Source organism: Vombatus ursinus, unplaced genomic scaffold (assembly GCF_900497805.2).
Source record: "Vombatus ursinus unplaced genomic scaffold, bare-nosed wombat genome assembly UNPS02014959.1, whole genome shotgun sequence".
Lineage (NCBI taxonomy): Eukaryota > Metazoa > Chordata > Mammalia > Diprotodontia > Vombatidae > Vombatus > Vombatus ursinus.
In genome coordinates this window covers 18199894-18211504 of record NW_020954737.1, presented here as the reverse complement: position 1 = coordinate 18211504, position 11611 = coordinate 18199894, and positions in this window count along the sequence as shown.

Genomic DNA, 11611 nt, shown 5'->3' with positions numbered 1-11611 from the left:
TACCACTGAGAAAAAGGTATATTCCTTTCTATTTGCATTCATTTTTCTCCAGAGGTCTATCATTTCTAACTTTTCTAAAATTCTATTCATATCTTTAACTTCTTTCTTGCTTTTTTTGGTTATATTTATCTAGTTTTGAAAGGGGCAAGTTGAGGTCTCTCACTAGTATGGTTTTACTGTCTATTTCCTCCTCTAACTCATTTAAATTTTCCTTTAGAATTTGGTGATATACTGTTTGGTGCATATATGTTTAGTATTGATATTATTTCATTGTCTATGGTACCTTTTAAGCAAAATGTAGTTTCCCTGCTTATGTCTTTTAATTAGATCTATTTTTGCTTTTGCTTTGTCCAAGATTGTGATTGCTGCCCCTGCTTTTTTTTTTTACTTCAGCTGAAGCATAATCAATTCTTCTCTAACCCTTTACCTTTACTCTGTGTGAGTCTCTCTGCTTCAGATTTGTTTCTTGTAAACAACATATTGTAGGATTCTGTTTTTTAATCCATTCTGCTATCCACTCTTTTTTTGTGAGTTCATTCCATTCACATTCACAGTTATGATTACTAACTGTTTATTTCCCCCCATCCTGCTTTCCTCCCATTTATCTTTCTCTTTCCTTTCACTCTGTCCCTTCATAAAAGTGTTTTGCTTCTGACCACTGTCTTTCCCAATCTGCCCTCCATTCTGTCAGCCCCCTTTTTCTTTTCCAATTCTCCTATTTCCTTGTAGGTTAAGATAGATAGCTATACTCAACTGAGTGTGTATGTTATTCCCTCTTTGAGCCAATTCCGATGAGAGTAAGGTTCATCTGCCACCCCTCCATCTTCCCTTTCACTGTAAAAGCTCTTTTGCACTTCTTTATGTGAGATGATTTACCCTATTCTACTTCTCCTTTCTCGCTTCTCCCAGTACATTCCTTTTTCTCATCCCTTAATTCCATTTTTTTTTGTATATCATCTCATCCTAGTCAATTCACACCTGTGCCCTCTTGTCTATGTACACTCCTAACTACCCTAATGAAAAAAAAAGTTTTTAGAATTTATAAGTATCATCTTCCAATGTAGAATGTAAATAGTTTAACCTTATTTATTTCTCTTTCCTATTTATCTTTTTATGCTTCTATTGAGTCTTGTGTTTGAATGCTAAAATTTCTATTCAGCTCTGGTGTTTTCATCAGGAATACTAGAAAGTCCTCAATTTCATTAAATGTCCATTTTCACCCTGAAGGATTGTAATCAGTTTTGCTGGATAGGTGATTCTTGGTTGTAATCTTAGCTCCTTTGCTCTCTAGAGTATCATATTCCAAGTCCTCTGATCTTTTAGTGTAGAAGCTGCTACATCTCATGTTATCCTAACTGTGCCTCCATGATATTTGAATTGTTTCTTTCTGACTGCTTGTAATATTTTTTCTTTGACTTGGGTGCTCTGAAATTTGTCTATAACATTCCTGGGAGTTTTCATGTATGGATCTCTTTCAGGGGGTGATCAGTGGATTCCTTCAATTTCTATATTACTCTCAAGTTGTAGGATATCAGGGCAGTTTTCCTTGATAAGTTCTTGAAATATAATGTCTAGGGTCTTTTTTTGATCAAGGCTTTCAGGTAATTCTTAAATTGTTTCTTCTCAATCTGTTTTCCAGGTTAGTTGTTTTTCCGGTGAAATATTTCACATTTTCTTCTATTTTTTTCATTTGTTTGATTTTGTTTTATTTTTTCTTGATGTCTCATGTAGTCCCAATTCTGATATTTAAGAAATTATTTTCTTCATTGAGCTTTTGTATCGCTTTTCCCATTTGGCCATTTCTGCTTTTTAAGGAACTCTTCTCTTTAGCGGATTTTTGTGCCTCTTTTAACATTGACATATTCTGCTTTTTAAGATAGTATTTTCTTCAGTTTTTTTTATCAGTTTTATTTTTTTACCCTTCTTTATCAAGCTGTTAACTCTTTGCTGCATTACTTCAATTTCTTTTCCCCATTTTCCCCTCTGCCTCTCTATATTATTGGCCTGAAACCAATTCACATTTTTTTCCTTTGAGGCTTTGCATGCAGCTGCTTTGATCTCATTGTCTTTTGATGTCATCGTCTTCTGAGTTTATGTTTTGGTCTTCCCTGTCACCATAATAACTTTCCATGGTCAGATTCTTTTTTTTGATGTTTGCTCATTTTCCAGCCTTTTTCTTGACTTTTATCTGTATTTTAAAATTGGGCTCTATTTGGGGATGCAGGGGGTACTGTCTCAAGCTTCAGGTTTTTTTTTTTGTGCTGCTGTGTTCAGATCTAGTTCTGGGGATCTGTAAGTTTCAGTTCTTCCAAGGTGGTATGATCTGCTCTCCTGGACTGTACTCTAGTTTATGAATGACCACAAACACTCTTTTTTACCTTGGAACCCTGTGACCAGGTTCTCTGCTTCTTCTAGTTCTCCTTCTTGCCCTGGGATGACAAGCCAGATCTGTGTATGGGCAATGTAACAGAGTCTTGTACTCAGTACTAACATAGGGTCTCCTATAATCTCCTTCTGATCAGTTTCCTGACCCTCTTATCATCTGTGTACTGAGAGCTATGGAAGCCACCACAGTCGATGCTGATTCAGTCACTCCCAAGGCCTGCTGCTAGCTTTCAGGGGCTCAGTCTGAGCTGATGCAGCCTGCATTGGACTTCACTTCACCCCGGTGAAATAGACCTTTCTTGCCAACCTTCTAAATTTTCTTGGGCTGGAAAATTGTTTCACCCTGTCCTTTTGTTGGTTCTGCTGCTCCATAATTTGTTTTAAGGTATTATTTTAATGTTGTTTTGGGAGGTGGGGTGGAATTTGGGAGAGCTCAGGTGAGTTCCTGCCTTTAAACTACATCTTGGCTTCCCATCCCCCCACCCCACCCCATATTCTTTCACAGGGTTTGGGATTATATTTATATTTCCAATAGCTACAGTCTCTTCTCTTTTTTGACATTTAAATCACCTGCTCTCAAGTTTCTGGTAGCTTTCTTTCTCACTAGTCCTATGATATGATTAAAAACTGATACTGGCAGGGTCAAATAGGTGAACCCACATGTCCCAAATCAATTAGGGGAAGAGAGGATTTCACTTAACTACCACAGACAAAAACATCTCCAGGGCATACTAATCCCCAAGAAACTTCTGAAGGGGGAATATTTAATTCCTTCAAGGGTTCAATTATTCTTAAAAAAGCATAAATTTATATTGAAGGATGCATCATGCTTGGTCCAACCAGAAACATTGTAAGTAAGGTTGGTCAAAGAAATACATCGAGGTTTCTTGTCTCATCCCATTAAAGAGGCTGGTTTTAGCACAAATAAGAGTCTTCCTTGGTAATATCAGGATCATAAATACTACGAGTGGCCAAAGCAAAGGGTGGAAAAGCCTATTTCAAAGATGATGTTTTAGGATGCCCAGAGTCAATGTAACTGCTAGTTTTGGGAGAGTTTAGTTTTCAGTAATAGGGAGTACTGCCCATCTATCAGGGTCACTCTGGTGGATATGATGACAAAGCCAGCATCCATGAGGCCCAATTGCTCTAAGATAATACAAAGCATGGCCTACATTACCATGAAGTTTACTAATAGTATTGCATCTTTTCCAATACTCCTGGGAGGAGTGGAATTTGGAGAAAACGACTGGTAATAACATCAGAATTAAGCAACAGCAAAGAAATGAGCAAGATTTAAAACATATGAATATGATTGTGAGGCATAAAGTAAATGGTATTGTGAAAAGTGTCCATTTTCCCATAAATGACAATTTTTCATTCTCTAGATTAACTGGGGAAAGAAATGCCAGGTGATTAAGATAAAGCAAAATAAAAAGATTTTCTGATACATTGCTCTTATGAAAAATGGTAAGGAACAGATTTTACACAGGCACAGCGTATCCAAGAATCTTTTTCTTTGATCTTGATTGCAATTAAGATGGTCAGTAATACTTGGAGTGGGCCTTCCCAGGCAGGTTGAATTCCATTCTACACTGGAAATTATTAATGTGCCAGGGGTGGGGAACCTGTGACCTTGAGGCCACATGTGGCCCTCTATGTCTTCAAATGTCGCCTTTTGACTGAATCCAAACTTCACTGTTTGTTCTGTGAAGTTTGGATTCAGTCAAAGAGTCACACTTGAGGACCCAGAGGGCCACATGTGGCCCGAGGTTCCCCACCCCTGTAAGATCTTATGTATAAGGTAAAAATCAAGTAGTGAAAAGTCTAAGGGCTCGGTCTATATTGCAGCCCCTGTGTTGTAAAGTTCCCTCAGTCTCTTTTCAGTTCCTGTACATAGGAAACAACAGAAGGATCTCCTCCCAGTGATTCTATAGTAGCCAGACTTAGACATGCACATGAAATTAATTTGTAAATGCTAGAAATGAGTATCAGCCAGGGGATGGCTGCTGAAAGCAGTGGTATGGAATGCACATTGATTAAATGACTGACCAAGTAGGACAAGAGGCACAAAGACATGAAGCCACAGGGGTAATACCTGGGGCAGCAGTGGGGAACCTGCGGCCTCAATCCACATGAGGCCTTCTAGGTCCTGGGGTGCGGTCTTTTGACCAAGTCCAAGTTTTACAGAACAAATCCTTTTATTAAGGGGACCTAGAGGACAGCATGTGGCCTTGAGGCTGGAGGTTCCCCACCCCTGAACTGGGGTGACCCACACCCTTCTAAACATATCAACAATCCTTTGTGTGCCAGAATGACTCTTCTTTATGTACAGACAGACATACCTGGTGATAAAAACTCCTAAGGATAAGTGGTTGTGCTTTCTGCAGTCACCAGACCCCATATACCTGCTTGGCACAAAAATGGTGTTATCACTTCACAATTTCAGTCATTGTAAGACAGAGAGAGGTCAGCATCATCAGAAGCAGAAAGATGAACCACATGTGTACGGCCCTCAAGGGCAGCAAGTTTGCAGCAGCATCAGCTCGATTGTTACCTCTTGAAATAGGATCAGTTCCATTAGAGTGAGCAGGACAATGGACTATAGCCAGAGCACTAGGAAGCTGTAGGGCAGATAGAAGTTCACCGATGGATTGTGCCTTCACAATGACCTTACCAGAAGTCAAGAAACCCCTCGGCAACAAATGACAAACTCCAAAAGCATAATGGGATTCAGAGTAGATGCCTGCACTTTGTCCTCAAGTAGACAGCAAGCTTGTGCAAGTGTAATCAATTAGGCATCTTGGGCACTGAGATAAGATGCCAGAAAGGCTGCCCAAACAGTGTCAAAATCAGAAACCATGGCAACACCTGTGTTCCAGATGCTATCTCTCATAAAAGAGGAAGCATTAGTATATAGGATGGGGACAGGGTTCTTCAAGGGGGTTTCAGAAGAGTCATTGCAGGGTCTCTCAGCCATACCTACCACAGAGGAATAATCATGGAGAGGCTCTCCTGAGGAAGGTAAATCAGAAAGTAATGTGGCTGGGTTGAGAATAGAACAATGCTTTAGAATCATGTTTTCTTTGCCCACTAAAGTCACTTCATATCTAGCAAATCTTTGATCAGAGAAAGTCTGAAAGCACTGTCTCAACAAGAGATCTTCAGCTTCATAGGGATACTACATTGCAAGTGGGGCCCCTAAAAGCAAATCGCATGCCTTTTCAACTAAAAAGGTGGTGGCTGTTGCTGCTTGCAAGTAGGGCGGAGCTCTTGCTGCCACTGAGTTTAGCTGAATGGAATAATATTCTTACAGAGTAAAGAGAGGGTCCAAGGCATGGAGTGAGGACCCCTGAAGTCACCCCCTTATGTTCATGTACAAAAAGAGAAAGGGCTTACTGTAATCTGGAAGTCCCAGTGCTTGAGCTGAGATCTGCAAGGGCAGTAAGAGGTTCTGGTTCAAGCTGGAAAGGTTTTGAAATGTTATTTTTGGTTATAAAAACTAGAAGCTTAGTGATCTCACCAAGATATTGACTGGTGGCAATATCCAGCTGCTCCCAAAATAGCATGTAATTGTCTTTTGGTCATGGGAACTGACAATTGTTGAAGAAGCTGTACATGCTTTGGGGAAACAGACTGAATGCCAGCAGACAGGATGAAACCAAGGCCCCCCACCTGGGGGAAGCACCACTGCAGCTTAGATTTAGGACCCTTATGACCCCTTAGATGATGTTGGAGAAGAAGACAGAGACTCTCATTTTGATGGACCTCAATGCTGGGTGCTGGTAGTAGGAGATCATCAACTTACTGAACCAGAGAGGAGCCATTGAAAGTAAAAAAAGCCGGGGCCTACTGTAAGATGAGAGAAAACAGAGTGGAGCTTTCTACATATCACTGAAGTAGATGAGTCCCTGTCCATTTTGTGCTCTTCCACGTGAAGACAAACAGGTACTGAAATTCTGGGTGAATTTGGATGCTAAAAAAAGCCGAGCATAGATCTGTCACAGTGAAACAGGTAGCCTCACAGGGAACTGAAGACATGATGGTGGTAGGATTGGGCATTACTGGGTTTCTAGGTATAAAATAAACATTAATAGTCTTACACAAAGTGATAAAGTTTACCATCAGGGCCTGGCTTGGATTTCTTAACACAGAGGATAGGAATGTTATAAGGGAATTTATATGGAACAATAATACCTCTATCCCTCAGAGAGTCAATGATGGGTATAATACTTTCAATGGTCTCCCTGACCAAAGGAGACTGATGAATGCATGGTGGGAGGCCTTCCTTAGTCTTGATGGTGAGCAGACAGCAGCTTTTAACAATCCTACATCTGAGGATGAAGTCATCCATAGAGAATCAAGGATGTCTGATGGAATGCCTAGACTATTGTTAGGGGTCTCTTGGGCATTCCAAACCAATACAAGGAACAAAGAGAGGGAGTCCTCAGGGAGTTACAAGGACAGAGATCCATCAGAGGAGCAGGAAATAGTGGCTCTAGGTTTACAGAGGAGATCATAGTCCAACAGGTTAACAAGAGATTCATGCGTAAGAAGAAAGGAATGCTCCACTGAGAAAGGACCAACAGTAAACTTGTAGATAGACAGTTTAGGGATGCTTTGAGGCTTCCCCAAGATCCTGACAACATTTAGAGATCCAGTAGAAGTACAGTCAGGATCTGGTTTGTTCACCAAAATCAAGTTAGAAGCTAGTATCTAATAGCAATTATAAATCATGTTACCAACTTTAAGGGAGAGATGGGGTTCATTGATTCAGGGAGAGGTAGAGACTGAGATAGTTAAGGCAAGGACATCAGGATTGGAAAAAAAAGATCCTCATCAGAATCTATGGTTCCTGCCCCTCCCTAGCACCTTAATACCAAATGCCTTCCTTGGGCTCTTCTAGGGCCCCCTTTATTCCTATTTTTAAAGTCCCATTTCTTCTTCCTACATTCTCTGGCAAGGTGGTCCTTTTTGAGATGCAGCCCTCAGTTCCCTGATACAGCCTGAATGGGAGCTGGAGCTGTTTGGGCAGGAGCCAAAGCTTGGAACTGACCTGGACCAAGACTGAGGTTTTGGCTTAGGTTTCTCCTTCTCTTCATCTCTCCCTTCATAAGAATATTGAATGATGCTTTTAAGCTTACCAATGCCCTTTTCATGCCATCCAGGGTAATTCATATGAAAATATTTTGATATTTTTATCTGTGATTGACTAACAAAGTATGTATTAATAATTCATGCATCGTGTGGGTTGAGCACGTCTAATTGCACATACTACTTAGCACTCTTACACAGCCTATCATAACAGCAATTAGGGGTTTCATTTTCTTCCTGGACAGTTTCTTGGAATTTACTCCAATTTTCAGGGCAGACAGCACACACTACCTTGCTCTGATCAAAGATTTCCTAGCCTCCTATAGTCTGAGGTGGTCAGCTGGAACATTGGGGTTCCAATGAGGGTCTTGTAATGGTTAATTAGGAAGACTACACAGGGCCAGCAGGTACTCCTGCTACTGGGGTTTGTCTATTTGCAGCCTTGATAAATGGCAGTTTTTTGCCCTGGTGGAGAGTAATATCTCCATTAAATCAGTTACATCTCCCCAGGTAGGATTGTAACCTCTAAATATGACCTGAGATGGGGTTATAACAACTCCAGGATCCACATTAAATTTAGGAATATCTCTCTTCCTTGTGGAGAGGTCCGAAGGACTGGAAGGTTGGTGACTTCTTACAAATAATAGAATATGAGGGTTAGCTGGGTCAGGTGCAAGTCTTTCCCAGGCAGGAAAGATACCTGCAGCAAGGATACCTGTAGAAAGTCCCTCATATTCAAAGGAGATCAACTTTCCTGTTACAGCAGGAAGGGAGTAAGATGGAGGAGTGGAGGAAGAAGAAGGAGGGGATGCTTGTAAAGCAGTATGCTTAGCAATACGATGTAGGGAAGCCGAAGTGGTAGTGAGAGCAGAACTAGATGAAAGAGGTTACGGGGGAACAGGCAAGATAGGATATAAAGAAAAAAACCCTTTTGGGGGCTGTCAAGCACAGTCCATCAAATAAAGTGGCCCAGTAAAACCAATACTGCATCTGACATGAATGAGGATTTTCAATGACTAGCCTTAATTTGCATTAATGGAAAGTACCACATTGGGCCAAAACAGATTATCAGCTGAATCTTTTGCAATGTTAGACCAAATTTCATGTAATTCAATAGTGTACATTTTGGTGATTGTTTGCTGAACTGGGAGTTTCCCCTGGTCCCAGGATATAAGAAATTTTTCCAGAAGGGGAGGTGAGTTCCCTTTCGTACGCTACTGCCAGATTCTATCATTCCCTTAAGAGAGCTTTCCCAACAGTGTTGGGATTTACCTTAGTTCAGAAGAATTCAAGATCAAGGAGAAATCTGACCTCTGGGGCAGTCTTCCATGAAGAAGTCCCTCAGTGAAAAATCAATGAGAGCACATTCTAGGGAGGTCTTCTAAGAATCTTGTCCTGGGTATGAGATCCCATCTCAAGTACCTTCATGGTTACCATCTGTCATGACTGAATTTATAATAAATGATGAAACCAAGTCCAAGCTACATGATTTATTTGCAAGGTATGCGGCTGTAGAAAGAATTGGGTCCAGGCCCTCTCAGTAGGCACAAGGGCCCTGAATACAGATTTTGCACAGATCTTTAGACATTTTTTTTTTGTGAGGCAATTGGGGTTAAGTGACTTGCCCAGGGTCACACAGCTAGTAAGTGTCAAGTGTTTGGTCTGAGGCTGGATTTGAACTCAGGTCCTCCTGACTTCAGGGCCGGTGCTCTATTCACTGAGCCACCTAGCTGCCCCTCAGATCTTTATACATTAAAAGAAAACAATAAACAGGATACAAAACAGGATGTAGGATTAGGTAAGATTTGGTACTTTCTAAATTGGGAAGGGGAGTATGAGGGAGTAGAATTCCTTGAAATCAGGTGATTTACAGCAAAACAACAAAATGGAGTTTGTTCACAAGATGGGGTCAGTTTGGTTTTCATATAACTAATGAAGTTTCATATTAGCTTCTTTGAAATTTATGGTAGTCTCATTTTCACAATAAAAATTACATTTTGTTTTCAAGTAGAATTATTATTTTGAATGTCTTTTAAATTTTACTGATGATTAGTTTAATTTAGCCCTCACATGTTTCTCACATTCCCACCTTGGATATCTTTCTTTAGGAACAGTGAGCTCTGGTAATTATGTCAGTAAGTGTTGTGAATTGCTTCTGGGAGCCATCATTGTCACCTTGCCCACTGTGGTTGGGCAATGTCTAGAAACCATTGTTTCCTTTAAGCCCTTCAAAACTAAGGATTTCTCCAGTCCTTTCTTTTGACCTTAATAGAAATCATGGCTAGTGAGAATTAGGTGAGGGGAGTAGGGGAATAGTGGTAGTGGTGAGTCTTTATGAACTCAGAGTGTTGTAGGCAGTGGGTTACTGTCTGTAGTTTAAAGCATGAATGTTCTATGAAGTCTCATTGATCAAGAGAGAGGGATGATGATTTGCTTACTGATGTGCCAGTGTTATGGTTACATAAAGAAGGAGCAGATGGACTGGCTTGGCCCTTTCAATCACTTCTGTTGCCCACCCCTCCTCCCCGTGAGGGTAGCTTCTGGAATGTCTGGGCATGAGGTGCATCATGGACCAATGGAATAAAACTTATGGTAGTTGGGCAAAGCTAAAGCTGTTGGACAGGTTGGACCAGGAAAGTAAAACAAGAGTCTATCATCAGAAAGGGTTTCTAGGTTCTAGTATTAGAATATGTTAGATGTTGTGACACCTCAGGCTAGACCACTTGAGAACACTTGTGGAAACTGACTAGATTAGGGTGTATTTATGGAGCATGAGAAACATCCAATTATGCATTGGACAGACAATTTTATTAGTACTCTGATTCTCTTATCTTCCACATACAAGTTGTGCGTTTACCCTTCTTAGAAATAAATTTGCCTTTGTCTATAAAAACTGGGTTGATATTTGATACACACAGAGAGAAGGTGGTTGCTAAGAGACAGCTTGTGGTAGTGGATAAAATTCTATGACCTAGAGTCAGTTCAACATGGGTTTAAATTCTGTCTTTGATGTTCACTAGCTGTGTGACCACTGACAAGACACTTAACCTCTCACTCTCTGATCTTCAGTTTTTTTTTTCTCTAAAATGAGAATGATAGCCTCTACCCCAAAGGATCAAATGTGGTAATATATGTGAAGCACTTTACAAACCTTAAAGAGTCACATAAAGTTATTATTACTATCTATAAAATGGTGATGATATTGCTTATAGTATCTACCCCACAGGGTTATTGTAAAGCTCCAAGGAGATAATGTATTGAAAGGTGATTTGCAACCTTTAAATGACTATATAGATGTCAATTTTGATGATAATGATGATGATAGAATGAGACAGACAGGATCCATAGGGTCTTAAGGTGTCTAAGGGCCAGAGTGTAGGACAGGGTATATACATTTCATGAGATTGGTCAGGGAATTAGGCTAGTGGAAAGTCAGATACTGTTGGAAAGGCTCATTGGATCAAGATCAGTATGTGCTAGCTGGCCAGCAGTGGGTAGAGATATCTTGCTCAGAGCCTTTCCTCTCATGATAGCTTTATTAAACTGAAATGCATCATAATGACAACCTTGGGTATCTACAGTATAGTTTCTTTGGCTATCTTAGGTGCAGAGTTACTGCAAAATTGTAAAATTTGTCTTTGGAATTTTCTCACTTTTCATTTATGTATCCCTTTGTGTTTTCATTCATTCCGTGCTGTCATTTACCTGGTGTTACCACTCTTTTTCCTTTTCCTTTGGGTTCTGCCCCTCCCCCATCTATTTAATCAATTATTCTTCTCCCAACTAGCTAACACCAGAGCACTGAAAAAATAGGAATTTTGATGATCATGTAGGTAAGGAAGAGAGATTTGAAACATTGGTCATTTACCTGTTCTGAGGTCAGGGGAAGGGGAAGGGTAGGGAGGGGATTAAGCATGTATATAACACCTATTGTGTCACTCTTGTTTCTTGGCTGTTCCATGAGCAAGACCCTCCATCTCTCAGCTCCAAGCATTTTTTTCTGACTGTTTCCAAGCCTGGAGCACTCTCCCTCTTCTGCTCCACATACTGACCCCTCTGGCTTTCTTTAAATTCCAACTAATATCCCATCTTTCACTGGAAGCCTTCCTTAACTTCTCTTAATTCTAATGCCTTC